At 36.2% G+C, this 26968-nt stretch overlaps 1 long non-coding RNA gene across 1 annotated transcript in view; it reads right to left on the minus strand.

Moving 5' to 3' along the window:
• Nucleotides 1-15191: 15191 nt before the first annotated feature.
• Nucleotides 15192-26968, minus strand: part of LOC134737176 (uncharacterized) — a 34603-nt gene continuing 22826 nt past the window's right edge. The window contains exons 2-3 of the long non-coding RNA XR_010121822.1: nt 15606-15733; nt 15192-15351 (exon numbers count right to left, since the gene is read on the minus strand). This is a non-coding gene — a long non-coding RNA (uncharacterized lncRNA). The remainder of the gene's footprint in view (nt 15352-15605; nt 15734-26968) is intronic.

The following is a 26968-nucleotide window of genomic DNA, read 5'->3' on the forward strand; positions in this document are numbered from 1 at the left end:
TTTTGTGCAAACATCACCAACATCTAGTTCTGGAACTTTTTCACTACTCCAAAGGAAAATCTCCTACCTATTAAGCAGTCACTCCCCATTTTCCTCTCCTCCCAGCATAATTTTTAAATGTATCTTTTTTGTTTCACTCACTCATTGACTACATGGCTAATTTTTCAATGCCTCCTGGCACTGGGACAGAAGAGCAGATGGAATGGTGTCCAGGACAGACTCACTAGGTCTCTCCCTTTAGATAGCTCCTTCCCTACCTTGCCCCAAGGGTATGGCAAGAAGCAGAAGGAACGGAAACACAGGTTAAGAGGCTGACACTTGCAACGAGTAGCAGTGCAACATAAAATTGCAACATTTGTTTTCTAGCAACACTTTTTTAATATAGTCTTCCTTTAGAAGGTGAATTTTAAATGTTCAGACTTTCATGAAAAGTTTTCAGTTGACTTTGAAAGAAAGGCTTTGAAGTGTTTTAACAAATTATTTAGTGAGATCAGCAAAAGACAGGGAATTAGTAACTTTTGGTTCTATTCTTGTATACTGGTGACTTCCTGTGTGGGTTTAAGCAAATCATTTACTGTTTGCTGTGTTATTTATTGGGGTGTTCTTATTTCTCAGAATGAGTAAAACAGTTAAATCTATCTAAGCTGGAATGGACATATAGAATATACCTTGTGAATTTTATGCAACAAGGGTAATAACCTACTTTCTGAATGACTAAGAATCTCAAGCTTTCTCGGCATGACCTTTTTGCACGGCCTCATCAGTATCCATGCAAATCGTGTTTGACAGAGCAACATTTGACAAACACTGATCAGAATCACAAACCAAACTAGATTCTACATGTATTTTTAATGAGGAAGAGAATGGTGACATTATCAGGGACATTCATATGGATGTATAGAATCAACACCTTTATACATACACACACTCACAGATACATATTTTCCTCAGATTTTCCAGTTTAGTCCAAACTTCGATGTCAAGTTCCCTCAACAAACTTCAAACATCAAAAATATTTCTTCCTCTGGGCTATTCATTCTCATATAATCTATTCATACTCTTATACAGTCATGTTCTCTAGTTTGCCTCAGTCTCTTTTCACAGCAATTTGGCAATAAACAAGAAAATTAAAATTTTAAATAAAAATTAACTTATACCTTGATTGTAAATGCTTTTGATGTTTACCCTAAAGATACAATTTCACACACTTGTGGGGAAATAGTTTAAAATATTCCATTATAGCATATTTTAATATAAAGACAAAAAATAGAAATAATACCATAGTAATCTGTACCTATCCATACAATCCACAACACATCCATACAACTGAGAAACAAATAAGGTAGACCTTACATATGCTGATGTAGAATGATCATACTATATTGTTACACAGTCCATTTATTAAATCATCAAATAACTAATGGAGTGTCTACTATATTCCAGGTACTTTTCTAAATACTGAGATACAATAGTGAAAAAAACAAAGCTCCTGTCCTCTAAGAGGTATAGGCAGACCACAAACAAATGTACCAGGTAGTTTAAGTGCTTTGGAGAATCACAAAGAGCTTAAGGAAAGTCAAGAAGAAAGGTGGCAACGCATAAGCCAGGGTAAACTAGGTAAACTCTGGTAACAAACCCCAAAATCTTTTTTTGTATAAAACAGAATTGGCCGGGCGTAGTGGCTCACACCTGCAATCCCAGCACTTTGGGAGGCTGAGGTGGGCGGATCACAAGGTCGGGAGATCGAGACCAGCCTGGCCAATATGGTGAAACCCCATTTCTACTAAAAATGTAAAAATTAGCCACGCGTGGTGGCACTTGCCTGTAGTCCCAGCTACTCGGGAGGCTGAGGCAGAAGAATTGGTTGAACCTAGGAGGCGGAGGTAGCAGTGAGCCGAGATCGTGCCACTGCACTCCAGCCATGGCAACAAAGCAAGACTCCATCTAAAAAAAAAACAAAAAAACAGAATGAATACCACTCATTCACACCCTAGTCCAGTGATTTTCATGTGGACAGCTGTAGCTCTATGCAGTGATCACTCAGGGATCCCTGTGGTGGTGTCTGCAGCAAGTGTCAATGCAAGGAAGGAGGGGTCATGGAGAATCGCCCACTGACTTTTAAATGCTTTCAGCTGTCACTCCTGTTTACATTGTATTGACCAAAGGAAGTCACACGGCCTCACCCAACTCTCTAGGAGTGAAAATGTAATTACCCTGTCCCCCACACCCCATGCCAGAACAGAGGGGGAGATCCCAATACGAGTGAAAGGGGCTTATGTCTACACAGTCTTATGTTGCCATTAATCAAATCCCTGCTGGAAAGGCGACATCTGCACTCTGATGAGAAGGCAATGAGAGAATTCGCTCTGTGGACATTAGAAGGGAGAGCGCTCTGAGCAGATAAAACAGCAGGGCACAGATTTGAAGGAATTAGGCCTGGTCTACTTCAGGAGAGTCGGGAGGCTGGGCTGATTGAGAGAATTTGTGGGATAATGATAAAGATGTTATGATAATGCCACAGAAGTTGTAGAAAGTGAAGCACAGAGAGCTCCTGGGCTGCTTACTCTCAGGATTTGGCTTTAACACTGAATGAGAGGCTAAAAGCAAGAAAACGAAGGATCTGTCTCATGTTTTTAGAAGATCATTCTGCCTGCTGTGAGGAGAATAAACTGGGGTCGGGGGCAAAATTGGAAGCAAAGAAACAAATTAGAAGACAATTGCAATAATTCAGAAGCAATGATGGTTTGGGATGGGATGATGATGGCAGAAGAGGATTAGAAGTGGTCAGAGTCTATATATATGTTAAGGTACCATACACAATGGAGAAAAAGTAAAAGAACAAGGTAGTAAATAATATATACAATATAACACCATTTGTGTAACACAGGAGAAAATAGAAAAAATTATTGACAATAGTTACACCCGGAAAATGACTGGTACTGGGAATCAGAGGAGGTGGTAGGAGACATTACTTTTATTATACTGTTTCAAAAAATACTATTTTCTGCATAAACATATATATGTTTTTAATAACTAACAATAAACAAATTAGAAAATCCAGCTCTTGAATGTACATACTGTGAAAAACAAAGAATTTCAAAATTATTATGAACTACAGGTTAAATATTGAATACTGAATATTTGAATATAATATTTTAATATTCAAATTATATTCATATGATCTGGATGCAAGAGAAGAGTGCATTCCAGTTATAAAGAACTGTAACATAAATTATCTAATTGTATCTTTCCAACAACCCACAAACACCTATACGAAATGTATTCATTAGAACATTGATTCATTCTTTCATGCTTCATGATGCTTCACACTTCATGTATTTTACTGTATGCCCGGAGTTACATTAAAGACTTAAGGAAAAACAAGATGAAAGAAGAAAACAAATGTAGCAAACTAAATGTTAGTATACATAATTCATGTGATTGTTGTTTTTAAAAAATTAAAAACTGTGGGATGTTGAATCATGTGAACAGGAGTAAAATTGTTTACAAACTCAGAAGCAACTGGTATACGATATTCAGCACTTAAAATTCTCATTAGATAATCGTATCTAGGTTGGGTCTCCAAAGTACAGACAGATATGAAAGTCTTAAAAAAACCTTCTCACAGGAGAACCACAATGACAATTAAAAGATTAGGAAGCAATATTTATGAGTAAAGTTTACAAAAAGGGGAATATTGAGCCTGCAAAAGATGATGTGAATGCTGACTGAATACTCACCCTTAGAGTAACTAAGAAGTTTACAGGTCCTGGATGATTATTCTCTGCCTCAACCAAGAAGAGAAAATAAGGAAATGGTTTGAAGCTATCACACCAAGCTAGACGTGAGTAACGAGTGAGGATGTTAGACACTGGAATGAAGTCACGGCATTTCTTCCTCAAGGGCCTTGCTCTTTAAAACGGAGATCAATTTTCATATGCCTGAATGACTTCCTAAATCCCCTTCATCCTTCTGATTCTCTCTCTGGAGAAAGGGATTCCTTGACCTGGAATCCATCCCTATGCCAAATAGCCTTCAAGGTCAGGAAGCTCTCTAGTATAATTCACCTAAATAGATCCGGCTTCAACTTGAATCCATTTCCTCTTGCTCTCTTTTTGGTAGATAGAAAGAAATATTTGTCATGGAGCTCCATTTCAGAGCATTTCCAATAATTCAAAACAGTAATTTTGTGTTCTGGCCTTTCTTTCTTCATGCTAAATGATTTCTATTGCTTCAATATTTCACAAATTTTGTTCACGTTTTAATCTAGTTCATTACAATATCAATCACAGTGCCTCAATTTACAGTATGAATTGCAGTGTCAGTCTTCTAGAATCTGTTCTTCATATCTCTTTTATGAAATGGAACAAGCTTTGATTAAGAATCTGCATCTCTAGGTCTCTGATATCAAAAGATGCATAATAAGCCTTGAAAGCTGAATGATCTGTTCATCTGAATATTCAACTTCATTCATCCACAACAGAGGGGTCAGATCTTGTATTGGAATGTCTCTTCTACTTCCTAAAATTTAAATGTTTGTGGTTCCTGGGTATACTAGTCAAAAATATTTTTGCTACAAATGCCAAAAATCCAACGGGAATTAGCATAGAACAAAAGGGGGATTTATGTAACCAAGTCACAGAGGCAAGGGTTGCAGCTGAGCTTCAATTACAATACAAAATCAAACATGACCAGGATTTTTTTTCCTCTTAGTCTCTTGACTCTGCTTCTCTTTGCACTCCACTTTCAATTTTTCTTCCTACTGATCAAATCTTGAAAATTTTAACTTGTAAATATCAGTTACATTTGCCCCCTCATCTCTATTTTTAATTCAACAATCACCAATCTGTTCTTTATCATGTCTAACCCAGACTAACAAGTTTCTCCTAACAGGTTTCCCCTGTCCTCAGTTTCTTTCCTCTTAATCCATTTACAATGTAAATTACATCATGCCACTTGTCTGGTTATAAACCTCCAAAAGTTCTTATTCTTTGTCAGGTGTATAAAAATCTAAAATTCTACAATATTCAAGACCTGTAATGATTGGCACCCTTAGATTTCAAAAACTCCAACTTTTCCTAACAATTTATTCTGAACTACTCTCATTTTTCTACATATGCCATGAATTAGAATACAGTCTAGGATGCTTCTCTCTGCTTTGTCTACTAGGTGATATTTTTAAATCATCTTTCGAGATGCAACTTAAATGGGATATCTTGTTTTAATGCCTCTAGTCAAAGTTAATCACTACTGTGGCAGGGGAGATGGTACAGTGCAATAATAAGCACCAGCATATAGTTTATTTTCCAATTATTTATTTGCCAGTTTTTCTTCATTGCTGGAGTATGTATTCTTTGTGAAGGAAAAGTTTATATCTGTTTCAATTCTCAACTTGCACCCATCACTTATAAGCTGTATCCTCAGCATCTTCACTTCATAAATGTGATGGTGATAATAGTATCTACTTCACAGGGTAGTTCTGAGGACTAAATAATTAACTAATACAAAGTGCTTAAAATATAAAATACCTGGCATGGAAAACATCCAATTAATATTAGTTGTTGTTTATGTGTTGTTTGTTATTTTATTTTTACCATTATTGCCTGGTTCACAGTTATACTCAATAAATGTTGGATGAATGAAAGAATGATTAGATCTGTGTAAGACAGAACAAACGAATAAATATATCTGGTGACCTCTAAATCTCTAGTAATACTACTTCCTAAGCTACAAAAATTTCCTGAAGCTTTTAATGAATGTTAGCAGCTGGTCACACCCAAAATGCATTATTAATAGAGAGATAATGGATGAGGTGTGAAAACAGAGTGGGTGATGCCACTTGGGTCTACGTGGACATAACAAGGAGCTCTTCAAGCACAGCTGCAGCAGCTGCCAGGAGAGCCTGATGGCTCCTAGCACAACCCTCCACAGGGCAGACTCCCCAGTGTCCCTTTAGAGAGTCTATTCTCCACTAAGTTCAGGACATACTGGAAAGGAAAACTGGCATTCCAACTGGATAGGCTAGGCAATCACATCCCCTTCTTGCATTCCCTTCTCTCCTAACATTCTCCATTCTATATTTCATCAGTACTAAGGGAAAAAATAACTTGCCCCTCTTTTTTTTTTGAGACAAGGTCTCATTCTGTCACCCAACCTGAAGTGCAATGGTGCAATCATAGCTCACTGCAGCCTTGAACTCCTGGGCTCAAGCAGTCATCCCACCTCAGCCTCCCAAGCAGTTGGGACTACAGGTGCGCACCATCACGCTCGGCTAATAGTTTGTAATTTTTGTAGATGTGGGGTCTTGCTATATTGCCCAGGCTGGCCTCAAACTCCTAGCCTCAAATGATCACTCTGCCTCGGTCTCCCAAAGAGCCAGGATTACAGGTGTGAGCCACCACACCTGGCCTAATTTATCCTTTTTAATGAAGTATATACACTAGTCTTTCTGCACTAAATGCTTCATTCAAGTGGGCTATGCAACTGAGTCTTCATAATAATCATAAGAGATAGCTTATCAGTATCAAATTATCAACTAAAAAACTAATAAGCCAAATCTGTGTCCTTTACACTTTATTGTGTTATTTTTCAAAAATGAACTTGTAAGAAAACAATGGAAGGCCTGGTGTGGTGGCTCACAGCTGTAATTTCATGTAATTCCAGCACTTTGGGAGGCCAAGGCAGGTAGATCACGAGGTCAGGGATTCAAGATCAGCCTGGCCTACATGGTGAAACCCCATCTCTACTAAAAATACAAAAATTAGCTGGGCATGGTGGCACGCCCCTGTAATCCCAGCTACTCAGGAGGCTGAGGCACAAGAATCGCTTGGACTCCAGAGGCAGAAGTTGTAGTGAGCTGAGACCACACCACTGTACTTCAGCCTTGGCAACAGAGAGAGATTCCAACTCAAAAAAAAAAAAAAAAAAAAAAAAGAAAGGAAACAAAGGAAGATTGGAAATACAGATGGCATTCATCTTATATGTCTTATATGTTTATCTTCTTTTGGAATCACAGAGATGGACTAAGAAAATATAAAATGACTTTGGAAAGAAATAAATGTGAGAAAGAGATGGCAGGGAGACAAAGAAATTGTCAAGAAAGAGCAATAAAATGTAGACTTTAGAATGAAGGCAATGTGACTTACCTTTTGTCATTCTTACCTAATTTCCATGCCTTTCAACTGATCCTCTAGTATCATGTAAAGCCATAGATTTGGGAATCACATAATGTATTTTCATCTCTGCCAATGGTTGTATGAGTTTGGGCAAATTAATTATTCTCTCTGAACCTGTCTTCCTAATCTTTAAAAGGAATAAAATTATATGCTTCTTAAGATTGCTGAAAGGATGAAATAATTTACAGAATCCATACAGTCCAAGTTCCAGCAGAGAGTTTGTGGTATGCATGTGTGTGAAGAGAGAAAGACACACAGAAACAGACAGAAAAAAAATGTGCGTATGTATGTATTTCCTCCTTTTTCTCGTAAATTTTCAAGACCGATCCTTTTCATCACTAAGGAGAGAGGAAATAGCCATATACATATGTTGTAAATCTTGTGGCTCATGTGCTGGAAAATATCTTTAAGATAATTTAATCCTGTGTCCTCATTTTACAGAGTCAAAGTCCTTAGAAAGTTAATCTTACCAGTCTAAATATATGTTTTATCTTCTCCCATGAACAATAACAACAACAAAATCAGGAAACTTTTCTTTCTTCTCAAAAATGATTAAGAATAAACGAATTCAACTGTAGATATCACAGTTATTTAACATATATACACCCCTATAGACCTTATATAAGAACAAGCTATAATAAGCTACATGGCAAATGAGAACAGAGACCAATCCCATCATTTCTTTCACTAATAAGGAGAACTATCACAGCTTATAACAAAGTCATAGTGGCAGGTGTATTTCTCAGAGTTGAGTGCTTGGGGCACAAAATGAAGCAAGGAGATAAGGCTCTATCCTATTTGTCTCTCATTAGTCTTGCCCTTAATGCATTATTGGTGGTGGTCTCCTACCCATGGTGTCAATATTTGTCTCATGTTACTATGTGGCTCCTCAAATAGGAACTTGAAATGGATATTTCTGTCCTGATACCTTTTTATCCTATGAGGCTACAGCTTCTTTACTTTATTTTACTGAGTTGAATTGCCTTAGACATTGAGGGAAGATAATGACCATGATATAATAGATGACTAAGTAGAATGCTTGACATAGTCATAGAAATATGACTTACATAATAGAAATTTCTCCCTGATCTTAAAATTGTCAATCATTTCTACCACCCAGACCTCTAATAACACTTTCAAGAAAAGTGGAAAATGTTGATGTTTTCCTGTAAAAATTATTTTAAAGTTTTAACAAATTATTTATTTTGGTTCCAACCAAATTGGGAGGAAAATTTAAAGTTTGTTTTAAGTGGATTTTTCCATTTTTTTTTACCTCTTCTCTTTCAGTATCATGGTAGAAAGAACACTAATTTGGAAATGAGGTGATCTAAGTTTGAGTCACAGCTGTGCCCATAGACAAGTTTGTGCCTTATGAAAAGCATTTAACTTTTTTGTCTGTAAAATGAAGAGCAATCCAATCAGATGGTATCCAAAGTAATTTCACTATGGGCATTCCACTCTCAAGTTGGATTATAATCCTGAAGGCCAAACTCTAATTTGATCTTGAGAAGTTCTTCAAAACCTAGATCCTCCCCCTCCACTAAAAAACAAAAACAAACAAACAACAAGAAAAGGGGTAACTCACATTGGTTGTTATCATAATTATTCCCTGCATTCTTATAAAATAGCTATTGTCTATATAATAAAAGCACAGAGGTAGACTGAGGTGAAGAAAGAGGAGACTTGGACTACCCTGAGAAAAACGCAATAGAGGAGTTGATACTCCCTCCTTTGCTTCTGTTGCTCAGAAGCAAGCATGGCACAGATTTAGGGACTACCCCTATCATGACTCTGTTCTGAAAGAACATGCTAGACATATGCCCCAGGAGGCCCAATGGGACACCAAGTGATAGCACAGCCTAGTAAGGTTATGTGTCATATTCAGTGCAGTTTTATTGCCAAATGGAGAAATAAAAACCTGAGCCCAGGCCACAGGATAGTACAACAGCGGCTTGAGCTATTGTTGCTTCTCTGATTGCTTGCCCAAGCCCACCCTTGACCTCCGCAGGGTGCTACCCAGTCTGAGACAGAGATAGACACAGCCCCTGAGAGAGGAGAGCAGAGCTGGGACTCAGGAGAAAGCATGAGGGCATGGGGCCATCCACACTGGCCTTAAGCCATGCTTGTTCTGTTTCTTAGCTTTCTTTCTGTGTTGTGTTTTGTTTTTTTATTACCACCACAAAAAGCTTTAAGATGTACTGATTTTGCTTCTGATCAATTTATTTTTTCTTTAGAAAATTAACTTTCTTCTCTAAACCTTCATTTTATAACACTCTCCTCAGATTCCCTTAATCCTTCAATAACTTCTCACTCTCAACCACAATAACAAAACTGCATTTCATTTTCCATGCTCCCCTTATAAATGACCAGATTCAAACTTAGACCAGAATAGTAAGTCTCTGCTCCTTACCATCTATCAGGCTTGGCAATGTCATCCCCAACTCGGAACAGAATGAGGCAACCTGGCCTTAAAGATGTGGGTTTTCAGAGACGGTGGTGTTAAATTCCAACTCTGCTCTGACATTCAAGAGATCACGAAGTTCTCCCAACCTCTGTGAGTCATAGTTTACTTACCTCTTAAAGTGGAACAATAAATCTCCACTTTGGAGGATTTTAATAAATGTTTAATTTGATAATTTAAATAGACAACACACTGCCTGATACATAGTAAAGGTTTAAAAATGGTATTTAATTTTAATGCTTTCACTACTGTTATTAATACAATATGTGAAATTAAAAAGCCAAAAAAATGCATCAAATGATGCAAGAAAATAATATATGTACTTATTTGTCATCTTCAAGGCATTTAAAATCAAGTAATAATATGATTTTTAAGAAATCAAAATTTATTTCTTATTTACATTGCTGGAAGAAGTTAATTTGAGAAAGAATAAACTGTTTTCACAAATTCTAAACAATATATCACACCAGGAATAATGTCTGACAATAGTAAGTGCTCAATAAATATTTGAATAAATGAACAAATGTCTCTCTTTATAAACTTTCTCTGAAATCAGGAGACACTAGAAGATTCCCACATTTACTCTCTTTTCTTTTTTTTTTTTTTTTTTTCAGACGGAGTCTTGCTCTGTCACCCAGGCTGGAGTGCAGTGGCGCAATCTTGGCTCACTGCAAGCTCCGCCTCCCGGGTTCACACCATTCTCCTGCCTCAGCCTCTCCGAGTAGCTGGGACTACAGGCGCCCGCCACCACGCCCGGCTAATTTTTTTTATTTTTTTTTTAGTAGAGACGGGGTTTCACCGTGGTCTTGATCTCCTGACCTCGTGATCCGCCCGCCTCGGCCTCCCAAAGTGCTGGGATTACAAGCGTGAGCCACCGCGCCCGGCCACTACTCTCTTTTCTTGTGAGTCATTTACCTGGACTACTTCCCATAAGCCTAACAAGACTTTCTGATCAGCAGCTCTGTTCTTTACACTCTATTTACTCTCACGCGTTCCCTGACTGCAGAAAGTGAGGCTTTCAAGTAGGGAAACTGATTATTTTCTCTATCTGTTCACTTTGGTCTCTGCCAGGAGATTAGGGTGATTAGGTGTCCTTGATGTACAGTGTACTGGTTATGAAAGAGGTAATAGTGCCTCTCTCCTTTGGACAAAATAGCCCATATTAGCACTCTCATGTCCAATCATGAGTGTTCATTTTAAAAGGAGCATTAAATAAAAAAGAATAAAATACTAAGTGCCATTCAATATTCTAGACTGGATTCTGGACTAGAAAAAGGGGCATTCATGGAAAATCTGGTGAAATCTCAATGCGGCCTGTAATGTAGTCAATAATATTGTGTCGATGTTAATTTCTTAGGTTTGACAAATGGACAATGGTTATGTGAAATGTTAACATTAGCTGGAGCTGGATGAAGGCCATACAGTAAATATGGTATCTTTGTAACTTTTAAATAAGTCTAAAATTATTCCAACATTTTAAAAGTTTATTTAAAATTATCAAGGAGAAAATCCAAGATGCTGGCCACTTGGTTGTGATATGGTGACAGCAGTTACATTACATTAAGGAGCCACACAGGTTGGTGACAAGTAAAAAAGAGCATAGAATTGTGGATGATTATCATAATTACAGCAAACATATATAGGGCTTGTATATATAGTGATCAAAGTGATTTATCTATATAAAATATCTTAATTTTCACAATAGTAGGTAAAAACTGTTAGTATACCCATTTTGCAGATAAGGAAACTGAGGCTCAAATGAGTGAATTATTTCCCAAGGTTACCAAATTAGAAAGATGCAAAGCCAGCATTATGAACTTAGGCAGTTTAGCTTCCAATCTTGTGCTGTTAACACTAACCATCCTGCAAGTGAAGCAAGATATAGTAAAAACATGAAAAGAGGATAAAGGTGTGTTTACGAAAGATGAATAAGAAATAATAGTAACACATTAAAAAAGAAGCAGCAGCAATGTTAGAGATGACCTGGATTTTCATTCCAGCTGTACTATTAGGTTCGTGCAAACATAATTGTAGTTTTTGCATTGTTGAAATTTGCTGTTTGATATTGGAATACATTCTTAAATAAATGTGGTTATGGTATACAACATTTTAATGTGCATTTCTTGCTTTTTTTTTGCTAATGACTTATGACTTGCTATTTATTTTATATTTATTTTAGACTATGGAAATGATGTTAGACAAAAAGCAAATTTGAGTAATTTTCTTTTTCGAGTTCAAAATGGGTCATAAAACAGCAGAGACAACTCACAACATCAATAATGCATTCTGCCCAGAAGCTGCTAATGAATGTACAGTGCGGTGGTGGTTCAAGAAGTTTTGCAAAGGAGAAGAGAGCCTTGAAGATGAGGAGCACAGTGGCCGGTGATCAGAAGTTGACAATGACCAATTGAGAGCCATCATGGAAGCTCATCCTCTTAAAATTACCACAAGAAATTGCCAAAGAGGTTGGGCGTGGTGGCTCACACCTATAATCCCAGAACTTTGAGAGGCCAAGGTAGGTGGATCATGAGGTCAGGATCGAGACCATCCTGGCTAACACAGTGAAACCCCATCTCTACTAAAAAAACAAAAAATTAGCCGGGCGTGGTGGTGGGCACCTGTAGTCCCAGCTACTTGGGAGGCCGGGGCAGGAGAATGGCATGAACCTGGGAGGCGGAGGTTGCAGTGAGCCGAGATAATGCCACTGCAATCCAGGCTGGGGGACAGAGCGAGACTCTGTCTCAAAAAAAGAAAAAAAAAAAAGAAAAAAAGAAAAAGAAATTGCTGAAGAACTTAATGCCGACCATTCTACAGTTGTTTGGCATTTGAAGCAAATTGGAAAGGTGAAAAAGCTTGATAAGTGGGTGCCTAATGAGCTGGGCGAAAAGTTTAGAAAGTCATCGTTTTGAAATGTCATCTTCTCTTATTTTACACAACAACAACAAACCATTTCTCGATCAGACTGTGATGTGTGATGAAAGGGAATTTTATATGACAACCAGTGATGAGCAGCTCAGTGACTAGACCGAGAAGAAGTTCCAAAGCATTTCCCAAAGCCAAACTTGCACCAAAAAAAGGTCATGGTCAGTGTTTGCTGGTCTGTTGCTGGTCTGATCCACTACAGCTTTCTGAATCCCAATGCAACTATTACATCTGAGAGGTGTGCTCAGCAAATCAATGAGATGCACCAAAAACTGCAACACCTGCAGCCAGCAATGATCAACAGAAAGGGCCCAATTCTTCTCCACGACAACGCCCGACCACACATCGCACAACCAACGCTTCAAAAATTGAACAAATTGGGCTATGAAGTTTCGCATCATCCACCATATTGACCTGACCTCTCACCAGTCGACTACTACTTCAAACACCTGGACAACGTTTTGCAGGAAAAACACTTCCACAACCAGCAGGATACAGAAAATGCTGTCCAGAGCTGTTGAATCCTGAAGCACTGATTTTTCCACTACACAAATAAACAAACTTATTTCTTGTGGGCAATAATGTGTTTATTGTGATGGTTCCTATTTTGATTAATAAAGATGTGTTTGAGCCTAGTTATAATGACTTAAAATTCACAGTCTAGAACCACAATTACTTTTGCACAAACCTAATAGTATGGCAACTAGCTGTGAAAACTTCAGCAATCCAATAAATTTTTTGAGCCACAGTTTTCTTATCTTTAAAAAGATGATCATGGTGATTACCTCCAGGTGTGTTTCAAAGCAATAATCCTACAACTCTAAGGTATACTACAAGTGGCAGATAATTAGAATGCTCTCTTCTCCCATTTCCCCCCGAAAAACATCCTAGAAAAATACAAACAACCAGCCATTTCTGCCAGAATGGGTTGCTGTGGGAGCAACATTAACATAGGTATTTTATTAACATAGTTTAAAAGCTAAGTAATTGTATTTTAAAAAATATGTCTAACAAGTCATCTAGTATTTTATAGAATATTAAAAATAAAGCAATTGTAGCTAAATAGTTAATGCAACTTAATTCCAAGATGATTTATTAACCAAGTGAAAAATTTTGAACATCTAAATGTGCTAGACAGAAAATAAAAGCCTGGGAAACAAAAGTGAATCATATGTGATTTCTGCCATCAATATTGGGAAAGTGCTTACAGTTGAGGTGCATATGCTTTCAAGATAATAACAATAAAACGTGACAAGTGAGACTGAAAAGGAACTGAAGGAGAAGGACTATCTAAGACAAAAGAGAAATCGAGAACGAGAAACATTTCTTCAGGTAGAGAAGAGGAAAAGAAGATTCTAGAAAAAGAGAATTGTGCATGCAAAGAAAAGACTGGGAAATGGCGAGGGATCCTGAGAAGTTGGTGCATCAGTTGAATGAAAGGAAATTGAGATGATGAGGTGGCGGGGGCATGGGGAGGCCATCAATATAAATTTAGCACCATTGGTAAATACCAAGAAAGGCAATCAAATGAGGGCTGTAAGCAGCAGGAAGTTACTTTGATTAGATTTGATTTTGAAGAATGGCATTAACTATACTATTGTACACTGACCTAATCAGGTCACATCTGGAACATTAGGTTCAATTATAAGTGCTCCATTTTGAGATGAGCACTAACAAACAGAAACACAAGCCAAGAGTCTACCGGGATGGCAAATGAGCTGAAAACTCTCTTTAATAATGAAAAAGAGCATTTTAAGCTAATTTCTGCTAGTGTAGCTAAGAGCTACCTCTTGCACTTGACTGCAATACCTATCTCCCACACAATCTTGCCCAAATCTAATATTTACTCCATTCCTAAGAACGTGGGCTTTAGTTTGTAAATGGGAATGTAGAAGCTTGGGGCAGTGCAGGTTTGTGAGAGAAGGAAGAGGTAACTGGAGAAGGGAGGAGGATAGAATCGCATCTTTACCTCACCAGTCCCATGTATTAGTACACATCCACCATGGAAAAAGAGGAAGAAACTCATAGAACTATTGAGGGGAATTTCTGAGATGACAGAGAGCAGCTCTTGGCATCTGAAGATAATTTAAGGCAGAAAGCTGAGAAAGATGACCCTTACCTTTTCTTGGTATTGCCCGTAGCACCGCTTGATTTTTTTTGTTTGTTTATTTGTTTGTTGTAAGGTCTAAAAATCCCAGTAGCATCTGGTATATACTTTTGAAATGACTTTGGGCTTTTCATGGCGAGCAGTGATAACAGATATAAACAAGTGGACAAGTAGGAATACCAGTAGAGCTGAGGCCCATGGTTATACTGCTTAAAAATTTAAAAATTCTTTTGCAGACCTCCAGACAGAACCGAAGGCAACTTGAGGATGAGGACTGAAGTCCTGTGGCTTCACAGGTGGAAACAAATCCATAGACAATGAATTACTCATTGAATATGGTTCACCCTAAAAGAGGGTAGACCAAAAGAAGATGATGAAATCCTGTTATGAAGAATAAAATACTATAGGAGTGGGCCAGAGACAATTGAAAAAAATAATACAGAGGCAGGTTTCAGCTGAACACAAAATAAAAACAAACCACAACTTGAACCTGTTTCACATTTAACCTGGAACAAGCTACCTTAGAAGGAAATATCATCACTGGAGGTATTCAAGGAAAAGCTAGATGACTGTCGGTCCAGGAGAGAGAGAAGATCTTGGGTCTTGGAACCTGTCTAGATTTTATTCTGGCTTGCTGTGTGATCTTGAGCACATCACTTCATCTCTGTGAGACTTGCTTGGTTCATCTGCAGGCACAGATTATATCTACCTTTTAGTTGATTTGAGAATTAGAGTTACATTTCATAAAGTATCTAAAACAGTGCCAGATATATAGCAGGTGTGCAATCAACAGGAGCTGCTAGTAGTCTCTTTATCACATTATTATTACGAGAGTCAGTTCAAAGGATGAATTAGATAATGACTGTTTAAGTCAGCTTGGCTTGCCATGACAAAATATCATAGACTTGATAACTTAAACAACAGAAATTTGTGTTCTCACAGTTCTGGAGGCTGCAAGTTCCAGATCAAAGGACTAGCATGGTTAGGCTCTGGTGATGGCTCTCTTCCTGGCTTGCAGATGGCAGTCTTCTTGCTGTGTCTTCCTGTGGTCCTTCCTGAGAGTCTGCACTAGGAGAGACAGAGAAAAGAAGGGAGAGGAAGAGAGAGATGTAGAATTCATTTGCTCTTCTTACAAGGCCACCAGTCCTATCAGATTAGGGCCCCACACATATAACTTCATTTAACCTTAATTACCTTCTAAAAGCCGTATCTTTAAATAGTCATGTTACGGATGTGGAGCTTCAGCATATGAAGTTTAGGGGGACACAATATAGTCCATAGCAACCACTAAGGACTTTCTGTAAATTTTCACATTTCAAAAGCACTCTATAATTGACAAACACTTTATTTCACTTAATTCGATGGTTTCATGCCTACTCTTGCCAGTGTTGCCTCTTACCCTCTGCCTTTTCAATTCCCAATCATTACAGGCCTTTACACATCACTCCCCAAGGATGTTGTCTCTGAAGCTCTAGGCTAAGTAAGATGTCCTCATTAGGCATTCACATAGCACTCTGTATGTTCATTTTGCAGTCCTTCATAAAACCGCATTAAACATTTTGAGTCTTTTCTAAATGCTTCCTTTCACTAGTAACACTTTATGCTCCACTGGGAGAGACAGGTTTTGGCTTTTCCACCTCTGTATTGTCTGAGGTAACATAGTTGTGGCATACAATGCATTTACCATAAGTATTAATTAATTAAAAATTACCAGGTTGGTGCAAAAGTAATTGTGGTTTTGCCATTGAAAGTAATGGCAAAAACTGGAATTAGTTTGCACCAACCTAATAAGAGATGCTCCTTGCATACCTCTACTCCCAGCAATGTTGTTCTTGATACCTACTTGAAACCTGTCCATCCAAACTTTATCCACTAAAGTGAATTTGGTACTTCCGTGTTCACTTTGTCCATACTAATGATATAACACTTGACTAAAATTAAGCATAATTGTCTTCACATAAACTTGCTAACACTGATGCCAGGAACTCAAAATTTTTATTCCCAGAAATTATACAAACTGATAAAAAGATGGGTAGGAATATATGCAACACAGAGTAAGGTATGTTTGCCCCGCTAGTATCTTGCTCCCTATAACACTGGACATAAAGGTACAAGAATTTTCTAGAACCTGAGACACAGATCCAAGAAACTAGTTCTACTAGTCCCTCAGGATGCTCATGACACAATGTAATAACCCCTCATAAAGCATATAAATTCTTGTTTCTAATCCAGAAACTAGAGTGGACACCTGGGGACCTTCTGACAAATACCAAATATGAGTCTTCCAGTGACAATCCATACATTAAATATTAGTACACTATATTTCTCTTATTTCCACATTAAAAATTATAAACTACATCTTTATGGTGGAAATACAACATTTTGGAAGCCACTGCTCTCCAAACCTTTTTGGTTGACCACCACATAATTAAAAATACTTTAACTGCATTCTTCTTGTATTTGTGGGTTGATTGGCTTATGTTATTTAAATATATACAACCATACCACTGTTACATATGCTATAAAATATGCATAAAGTATACATAAAATGAAAATTAGATAAGTATTAAATGAACAATATTTATGAATACTTTTACTGTATTATTGATACAACATTAATCAGGCTATTATCGATATAAAATTAGTACAAAATTAATGACAAAAGTTAGTCCTTTAATAAATACAATAACTATTACTTTTTGATATGAATTTTAATGTCTGTCATAGCTTAAAAAGAAATCTATAAGGTCAAGTATATACATATTGAAGACATTTATGGTTGGGCCATTTTTTATTCCCATCTATAGATATTCAAATATTTTGGTTTTAATTTGGTTGGAAAAACTCAATCTTCTGATATATTAATAAAAAATTAATTTATCCAAATTAATACAAATATGTTGGATGTTTATTCATACAAAGATTTTAAAATTATTGAAACAACTGGAAGATTTTAAAAGTTTTTTAAAAATTATATTTCCATGTTTTTAAGTATGCAAATATGAGACCTTTTTTTTAATAGGTGACTCACTTGAATGTTAACAAAATCTACACAATTCCAGGCATGCTTTTTTGAAATATACTGTCCATACCATAGCATATCTGTTTTGTTTTTAATTTCTTTCACATAAACACATTAAATGGAAATAATAAGTTCTTAACCTTTTGTGCTGCACACTATCAAAAGCTTTTAGTCTTCACAGTGAGCTTACTACTTTGGGGATCTCATCTCTTATAAAAGAAAATGTAAAAATTATGTTTAAGTTTATGAATCCTTGTAAACATTATGGCATGGCAGCTGCATTTCACCAATATTCATTCTTTCTTTTAGTGAGAGGGTTGCTCAACTTTAGCTGGACACATAGACACATAGTTAAAATTATAATTCTCATTTCCCTTGCAGCTGGGTATGGTGTGGGAGGCCAGAATATGCCACCCCAGTATATACTTCTTTAGTATATTCTGAGTTGGTAATTTGAGAACCGAAGATAGAAATATCTGAAAAGCTGTCCTTTTGATTTAAAAAATTTACACGTATCTATCTTAGTAAGATAAATAATAGATGCAAGTTAGTTTTTCTGTTAGGCCCCTTTATCTACCTAAAGACAGATAAAGTTCAGAGATGGCCCCCAAACATCTTTATCTTCTCAGATAAAGTTCTGAGAAGTCACCAATTCTTCTGATGGCTATTACCTAAAAGATTTTATAACATGACGGCCTTTGCTCACCAACATTTCCTCCCCTCACCCTTCTACAAATAGCTGATACCATCCCACTCTCCAGGAACCCCACCCCCTATCACTTTCTGTACAGTATAACTTCATTTATCTGGCCATTGAGTCTCATGTTTTGTATGGCTCCCCTGCACACATGTGCATATAACAAATTTGTATGCCTTTTCTGTTAATCTGTCTATTGTCAGTTTGTTTTACAGACTCAAATTATCAAGCCTTCAGGAAGGACGGAAGAAAAATTTTCTTCACTCCTACAGATTTGGTGAGCCAAGAGAACAAATCACCACGCTCATTGGAAGCCTGCAAATGGGATCCTGGGAAAACTTACAAAAAAACCAGCAAAGAAAGATAAACATTTTTTCCGAGGTCTCAGTCCCTGCCTGCAGTGCCTGGTTGATGTGGGTGGTAAAAGTGTCTTCTTGTCTCTTTTATCTTTACAAATCTATATCAACAGATGGAAGTGTGTATGTAAACTAGTTCTTATATTTGTTGGAATCACCTTAGGAATAAATAAATTAGTTATATTTAAAGGAAAAAATGTTAGAGGGTTCTTATCTTAACCATCTGACCTATTGGTACATATGGAAAATCAAATTTAAACAAAAGACCCTTCAGCCTGAATCTCCAGGCCTTTCTCAGTCTCCTGGAGATGTAAATCTTGCCATGTTTTTGAAATGTAAACATTCAGGGAGTTAACTAGACAGTCACTATACCTAATTGAACAGAAATCAGATTTAAGGCAGACTTAAAGTCTTTTGAACCCTCCATAAATTCCTTTCCTCACTAAATTGCTTTAGCTCATGAGAGAAACATTTACTTTATAGAAATTAGTTAGAAATATTTGTTTGGAATTTGTATGACTCATCTTTTGGGATACCCATTTATTAGTAATCTTTTTCCTCCCATAAACAGCTTTTGTTTTCCTATTTGTATCATTTTTATTTTCTGTCTATGAGTAGCACATGGATTATTAAGCCTTCATGTGTAGGCACCCAGCTGAAAGGTTGGGAACCCCAAGAATATGACCAGACAGAAATGCAAGTTGCACCCCATTTGTGAATAGCATACTGATGGTTGTTTAAGCTTTCCTTTCTTTATCCCTGTCTTTGGCACTTGTCTGGATTTTGAAAGGGCTGAATTTTATTTTGCTTCCTCTTTAGAGACTTGGTTAAAGTCATACAGTTTATTTGCTTTTGTCTCATGTATGCTTATTTATTTTGATCTCAAGTCACTTGTAGGTATATTTTTGATATAAACCGTTGGTTTCTATTTAGAATGCAATAGGAACGTGTTATTTTGTTTGTTTAGCCTTCTCCCGTAAGCATAATGGAACCATATACTCTGAATAAAAGAAAATAATTAAAACATATCAAAAGCAAACAGCTTTCAGTACAGAACAGAGAAATCTTTTGATTTGCATCTTAGCTGGAAATCTGCTCCCTGTTATAAAAGAGCAAATTAAAGATGATACTGTTGGATGTATGGGTTATCTTCCAGATATCATTTAGGCTGCCACACAGTTTTTAGGGGAATTAAAAGCAACTGTCTTTGTCTTACAAGTTAAATATTTCAGAAAAACAGAAATGTTTCTTTGATAGAAATTTAAAGCCCACCTGTTCTTGCTAACCACTGAACTGCAGTTATGTATCTTAAGATGTCTGAAAATACTGTAAAAAATCAAAGCATTAGAAATGAGACTCTCCTGCCCTTAAGAAATGGAAAAAAAAATTGAATACTGATTATACAAGATGTCTATCATGCAAATATGTCCCTCCAAAGTCATTCTTGGAAAAACTTGCATTCTTTCCCTATGCCTTTGAGATGAAAATTTTCTAACCAGTCTTGCCCAAGAAACCAGTCCATTTAAAATGCAAATTTGAGGGAAATGATTCTCAAAAGAAAAAAAAACAGTTTAATACTGCTATTTGCCCTTGCTAAAATGTGATAATAAGTTGTTTTAATTTAAAGAAAAGAGCTGTATGATCTATGGTCAGAAATTGGCTTAATTAAAAGCTAATATTGAAACTCTCTCTCTCTCTCTCTCTCTCTCTCTCTCTCTCTGTGTGTGTGTGTGTGTGTGTGTGTAAGGTCTTTGTTGTGTGTTTTAGATCCTGTTTTTCCTGTGGGAACTTATCAGTTAACTGAATTCTATGTTTGTGTATATTTATACATGCGCACATGTATGATATATGTGTATGATATATGTGGTGACGACTTGGTAAAAAAATCCCTTGAAGGAATTTAGATAAATGAGCCCTAATAAAGTTAAATCCTAAAACTAATGAAAATATAGAAATTAACTTAAATACTTTCAAGTTCATGTGAATTGGGTGGCTCTTTGGTAAATAAGACTAGGTTAATATCATTGGTTTAATAAAGACAATTCAGTCTTCTGAATTATCAGTAAAATAGCCATGTATTTAATTTTAAGATTCTTACACATGTTATAAAAATCATTAGCAGGGTAATAACTTACTTCATTTAATGTCTGATTGCATTTTAATGAGAAAAAGAAAACTAAATATGTATAAGTGGGATGAAAGTTTATAAATGTACTTTTTAACAGTAACTACATTTTGTAACGTTTGCTTAAATAGGTTTCCCAAATCCCTTCGATAACTACACCCTTAGAAATTTGCTAAGTTAAATGATAGTCATTGAATATCTAGATCATTTACAAATTTGATAAAATATTGAAGCATTCATTGCTGAACATGTTTATTTACTTTTAGCTTCTTTAAATGACAAAATATATTTGGTTCTGTAAGTATATAGGTCCTGGCCCACATTTAAAAATTATGCAATAATCAAGCATATATTTTCATAAGTTATAAAATAAATAAGTTGGTATGTGACAGTTTAAATTGCTTACTTTTTAGGTCTTCAATAGAAATTAAAGTTACTAAGAGTAAAAAGTTTAACTACCGTATATAATTAAAACTACTAAAAATAAAGGAAACAATTCTGTATTCAAAGCATACAAGGAAAGTAAGATGGGCTGTTGGTTAATAAAGTTATAGAGCAAGCATGAGGCTTTTCTTGTTGAGCAAAAAGCAATTTTGACCATTTAGAAGGATATTTAAAGATTGTTTCAGAATGAATAAACATAAGAGTGATATTGATAAAAGTGAATGGATAGGTTATGAAAGGTGTATGAAAGATGATTCTTATGAAAAAGAATTTAAGTATGATTAAGTTGACTAAGATTAAAAAGAAATTATTTATGTTTTTTCAAAATTAGCCTTAATATCAAAAGGAGACTAATATAAAACTAGAATTTGGTCCTCTCTTTTAAACAAGATTTTTGTTTAGTATTGATAGGGAATGACAAAAAAAAATTTTGTTTACCTTTTTCAGAGAACTGCAAAAAGGAAAAAAAAGGGGGGGGAGAGAGAAACAGATTCTTTGTACTGCATCCTGTCTTTTGATTCCTTGGAAAAACTGCTTCTCTTCTCTCTATCAAACAGTAAAGTTTTTTTGTTTTGTTTTGTTTTTGTTTTTTACAACTATGTAACTTCCTGTGTTTGCTTTTAAAACGTTTTAATTCTCACTCTGATTAGAAGAATGACTTCTTTTGCAGTAACCTATAATTCTATTTTGATCAAGTGTTTAGAACCTTTACTTCTGACAAACTTCCCAAAATCAAAATTAAGGTTTTTTTGGCTTTCAAGTACCTTTTGAGTATTCTGGATGGACCCCTAGAAGTCCAAAAGAGAGATATTAAACCAATTAGGTCTATTTAATACAAATTATATAGTAAGCACTGTAAAATTGGAAATGATATTTAACATTCTTTGAGTCATATTTATATGGGTATGTCATTGATCTGAGTAATCCAAAATTGTATGAAATTTCTAGAATTCTGATATTTTGTCAGTCATAATTCTGGTTATTTTGTTAAAGTGTTCTACGTGAAAAAAAATAACCACTTTTTTTGTCAATGGCTATTTATAGTAAACTCATCTGATTTTTAGCCATGGCCATTCTAAGTTTTTGTCATCTACAGATAATGGCATTGACTCATCTCTATAAATGTTTTGCAATTAGCTACAGTCAGAAACTGCTTCTTCAAAAAATTTATGGTAAGGACTCTGGCAGTTACTCTGAAATACTGTCTGATGACTTTAAACCAATTATTAGACTGGGTAAGATTTCTAGAACTCTAATAATAATTTTTTAACAATGGACTCATGAAACTGCTAACCCAACATCTAGTTTTATGAGTCCAAAATTTGTATTAAAGAAATAATTAATTATCTGATAAGAAGAAAGAAAAATTAATTATGTAGGACTGAACTGATGAAGGACTATATTTTACAACTTTTGTTTGAAACATTGCTGTTTCTTTTTGTGTTTTGTTTTCTAGATTGAAGGAAACTTTTTTCTTTTAAGCTTTCTATAGCTTACAGCAATCTGGTAACATACACTTTTATAAACAGAATTGAAACATTTATATTTTTCTCCCTGCCTAATTTCTCCAAAATATGGAAACCATTCATCAGTATTCTTACTTTATGGCAATATTTTTATCCACATAAGTTCAATAAGAATCTCTGCTCTTTGTAACAGGACAACTGGTAACACTGGTTACATTACCAAGATTGCGACTGGAATGTCATATTCTTAGATATGCTCAGACAGCTTTGAGAAACTGAGGTTGACTTTATGAAGCCAATAGAAGCCCTTGGGAAACTGGCCTGGTATCTTGAATACGTGCTTTTCTTACAGGGTTCCCAGCCTTGCATTAAGTAAAGAATGTTACTTCCCGACAGTTCCAGGAACCTCAGAGTATTTTAGAAACCTCAAGAAGATAGGAATTTCCCTAGGTGATACAGGTAAAACCTGATGGCAAGTTCGTGGCTTAGCTTCATAGCAATGAGTGGCTTTTAAAGGCCTAATCTGAGATTCCTTATGAAAAATTCCAGCAAAACAAAATTTTAAAAGAGGCTATATGGTCAGTCATCATTCTTGTGGCACTTTATGCAAATAATCAGGCCACGTTTAATGAGATCAAACTCATTTTGCAAATAAATTCATCTTATTATGATTATCTTTTATAAAAACCGGTGTGACTGGAAAGAGGAAAAATTAGGTTTCAGAAGAAAACTATAGTACAATCATTATTATATTTCAACCCTGCTTACTGTTTTTGAGATTTTTCTCTACCTGCAATTAGGACTGGATTCTAAATTTTTTTGGCTGTAAGTCTCCAAACTAATTTTACCACTTTTCTCCCATTCTTCTGACTTGGAATCACAAACATTAAAACCTTGCAAGCAGAAAACTGGTCAACTTGATAAATAAACTCAGAGAAATTACTACATCAGCTACATTTAAACTGCAAATCAGGAAAATCTGTCAGATTGCCATTGTCTGCTTTTGCTTTCACTGAAGATGCTTTGAGCCAACACCTAGAAATCTCAGCTGGATGCCCTTCAAACTCAAATGTTAGTTTTTAGACTGCTTCAAGCATTAACCTTTGTTTTTATTTTGTTTCCTTAGAAATGTCTCTTATTAAATACCTGTTTTATTGAAAGATATAGAGGCCTAACTTTGGCAGCCCACCTGCAACGCCAGTTCCTCAAATGAGACACAACTATTTAACCGAACTGACTTATTCTCAGGACAGAACTAACTTAATTCTCAGGACTACAAGACTGACAGGGAGTTTTAATAAATGAAACTTTCTGAAAATAAAGTTTCAAAAGGAAAATTCTGGAACACCAGAATAAACTTCTTTGGCATATTTTGAATTGGAAATCCAGAGACCTGAAAATAGGAATAGCTCCGAAAAGCTGTCCTGTTGTAAAGAAAATTTACATGTTTCTACCTTACTAAGGTAAACAGTGGATGCAAGCAGAGGTTTCTTTTGGAGTTCCATTTATCTCTCTAAGGAGACATGATGTTCTGACATCTCCCCAAAACTAAGATTGTCACAGAGAGCCGCCCATTCTGACTACTTTTATCTAAGAGATTTCATAACAAGACGGTGTTGCTTACCATGTGTTTCCTCCACTGACCTTTCTATAATCTTTTGCCACCACCCTCCAGAAGCCCCAAGCCCTTATTCCTTTCTGTAGGATATGAAAACTTCATTCATCTGGCCGTTCTTTGAGTCTCACATTTTGCGTGTCTCCTGTGCACACGTGTGCATGTAATAAATCTGTATGCATTTTCTCCTGTTGATCTCCCTATTGTCCATTTATTTTATAGACTCAGATTACTGACCCTTCAAAAGGAGATGAAGAAAAATTCTTTTTGCCCCTACATGGCCATGGAAATAAATTCTGGCAAATGGAAGGTGAGCTTAAGTGAAACAGGATACTTCCCGATTTGTATTGTCCTGATCTTCAGATCCTCTACCTTTAATGGCGGGAAGGTGGTTAGGATACTAATCTTTAACCATGCAAATGAGACAAATAGCTTGAAGATGGCAGAGGAACAAAACATAAAAAAAGCCATCTTCACCATCATTAAATTGCCATTCTAGCTAGCTCTGGTTGCACACTTGGATGCTTCTTTGAGGAAGAGAAAAACAGGAACAAGAGCCCTAACATGCTGTCTACTTTACAATGTATCAACTTCAGCAACTGTACTTTGGAGAACATTTTTCGAACAAATCCACTTTTTAGATACGTAAATATTAACAACTGGAAAAAAATATCAGAGGGAGATCAAACAGGTTCGTCAAAAGGAGGGAACTAGGGAATTAATTTTCTTTTTGTTCTACCTTTTTAAACTTTATTTTTCCTGTTAATTTGGCCTGAAAACTAAATTCCAAACCATTTAATTAGTTCAAGAATGGCTTTGCTTTTTTTAAAAGAAAACATACACTGCCTCTACCAAAACACTGCATTGTAAATATATCATTCATATATTACTTGAAAAATAATCTATTTAATATTTGTATTAGCCAGGGTTCTCCAGAAAAAAACAGAAACAATCGGATATAGACAGATAAGATAGGACTTACAATATGAAATAGCTCACATAATTATGGAGGCCGAACAGTCCTACAATACGTCACCTGCAAGCTGGAGATCCAAGGAAGCTGCCAGTGGAATTCAGGCTGAGCTCTATAGGACCCTACTTTTGGAGTGTAAAGTTGTCCTAAGAAGACAATCTTTAAGAACTGATGTTCTAATATAATCTCCTCCTTCCACACACAAGGCAATGTGACTCAGACCCTCACATGGGAGATAAGTGTCTGGCCCCAGGTTACCACATCAAACTCAGAGCCTACACTAAAATCCAACCCTCTTTGCTTCATTTATCAAAGCTGAACTGGAAAGAAAAGGACAATTTTTCTAGCACACTTAAGCATGTAATCTTAATTTGATGTGAAAGGTAGGGAAGATATGGTGGCAGGTGATAAAGGTGAGAGGAGAATTTTTAAAACAACTTTTACTATAGGCCTCAAAGTTGCCAAATGTCATATAAGACATATTGTCAGAGGCATGTGAACCAGAGCAACTCCATCTTGAATAAGAGCTGGGTAAAATAAAGTTGAGACCTACTGGGCTGCATTCCCAGATGGTTAAGGCATTCAAAGAAGTCACAGGGTGAAATAGAAGGTCGGTACAAGATACAGGTCATAAAGACCTTGCTGATAAGATAGGTTGCCATGAAGAACCCAGCTAAAACCCACCAAAACCACGATGGCCACAAGAGTGACCTCTGTTTGTCCTCACTGCTACCCACCCACCAGCATCATGACAGTTTACAAATGCCATGGTGACATTAGGAAGTTACCCTATATGGTCTAAAAAGGGGAGGCATGAACCCCTTGTTTAGCATAAAATCAAGAAACAACCATAAAAGTGGGCAACCAGCAACCCTCAGGGCTACTCTGTCTATGGAGTACCCATTCTTTTATTTCTTTACTTTCTCAACAAACTTGCTTTCACTTTACTCTATGAACTTGCCCTGAATTCTTTCTTGCATGAGATCCAAGAACACTCTCTTAGGGTCTGGACTGGGGCCCCTTTCCTGTAACAATATGGAATTCTTTTCTAAATAAAAAGATTCTACAGGTAAGCAGAATTAACAGAAAAAAGCAGCCTCCTAAGACTAAAGCTTCTTTATTCCTTAAATCTCCATCTCCCCTGAAAAGAATGTTTTAACAAAAGACATAATCCTTTCAAAAGAAATAAATCATAAGTTAAATAAACACAGAGAATTATGCAGCTCCCCTTTATTTGAAGGATGAGAGCACAACAGTGCACTTTGAAGGAGTGCAATTACAGCTTGATGCCCTAGGACACACTCTATGCACTCAACCACAAATCAAAGTCAATCTCCAAAGCAGATATGCTCAATTCCATCTATAGAAGTAAGGCCTCATGCTTGTTTATCACTTCCTAAGGAGAGGGACAGACAGACCTTGGGTAAACTCTCCCATATTTGAGTCAATCCAGAATGTTCTTGAGACATATGCTTATGTTACCACATTCCTATAGAATCTTAAACAGGACAAAGTTGACCTGGGGAGAGCATGCTAATAAATTCATATAAAACTTAGGAAAGCAAACTGGTGAAACACAATCATAGATCCCATTGGTAACTTATG

This window comes from Symphalangus syndactylus, chromosome 7 (assembly GCF_028878055.3).
Source record: "Symphalangus syndactylus isolate Jambi chromosome 7, NHGRI_mSymSyn1-v2.1_pri, whole genome shotgun sequence".
Taxonomy (NCBI): domain Eukaryota; kingdom Metazoa; phylum Chordata; class Mammalia; order Primates; family Hylobatidae; genus Symphalangus; species Symphalangus syndactylus.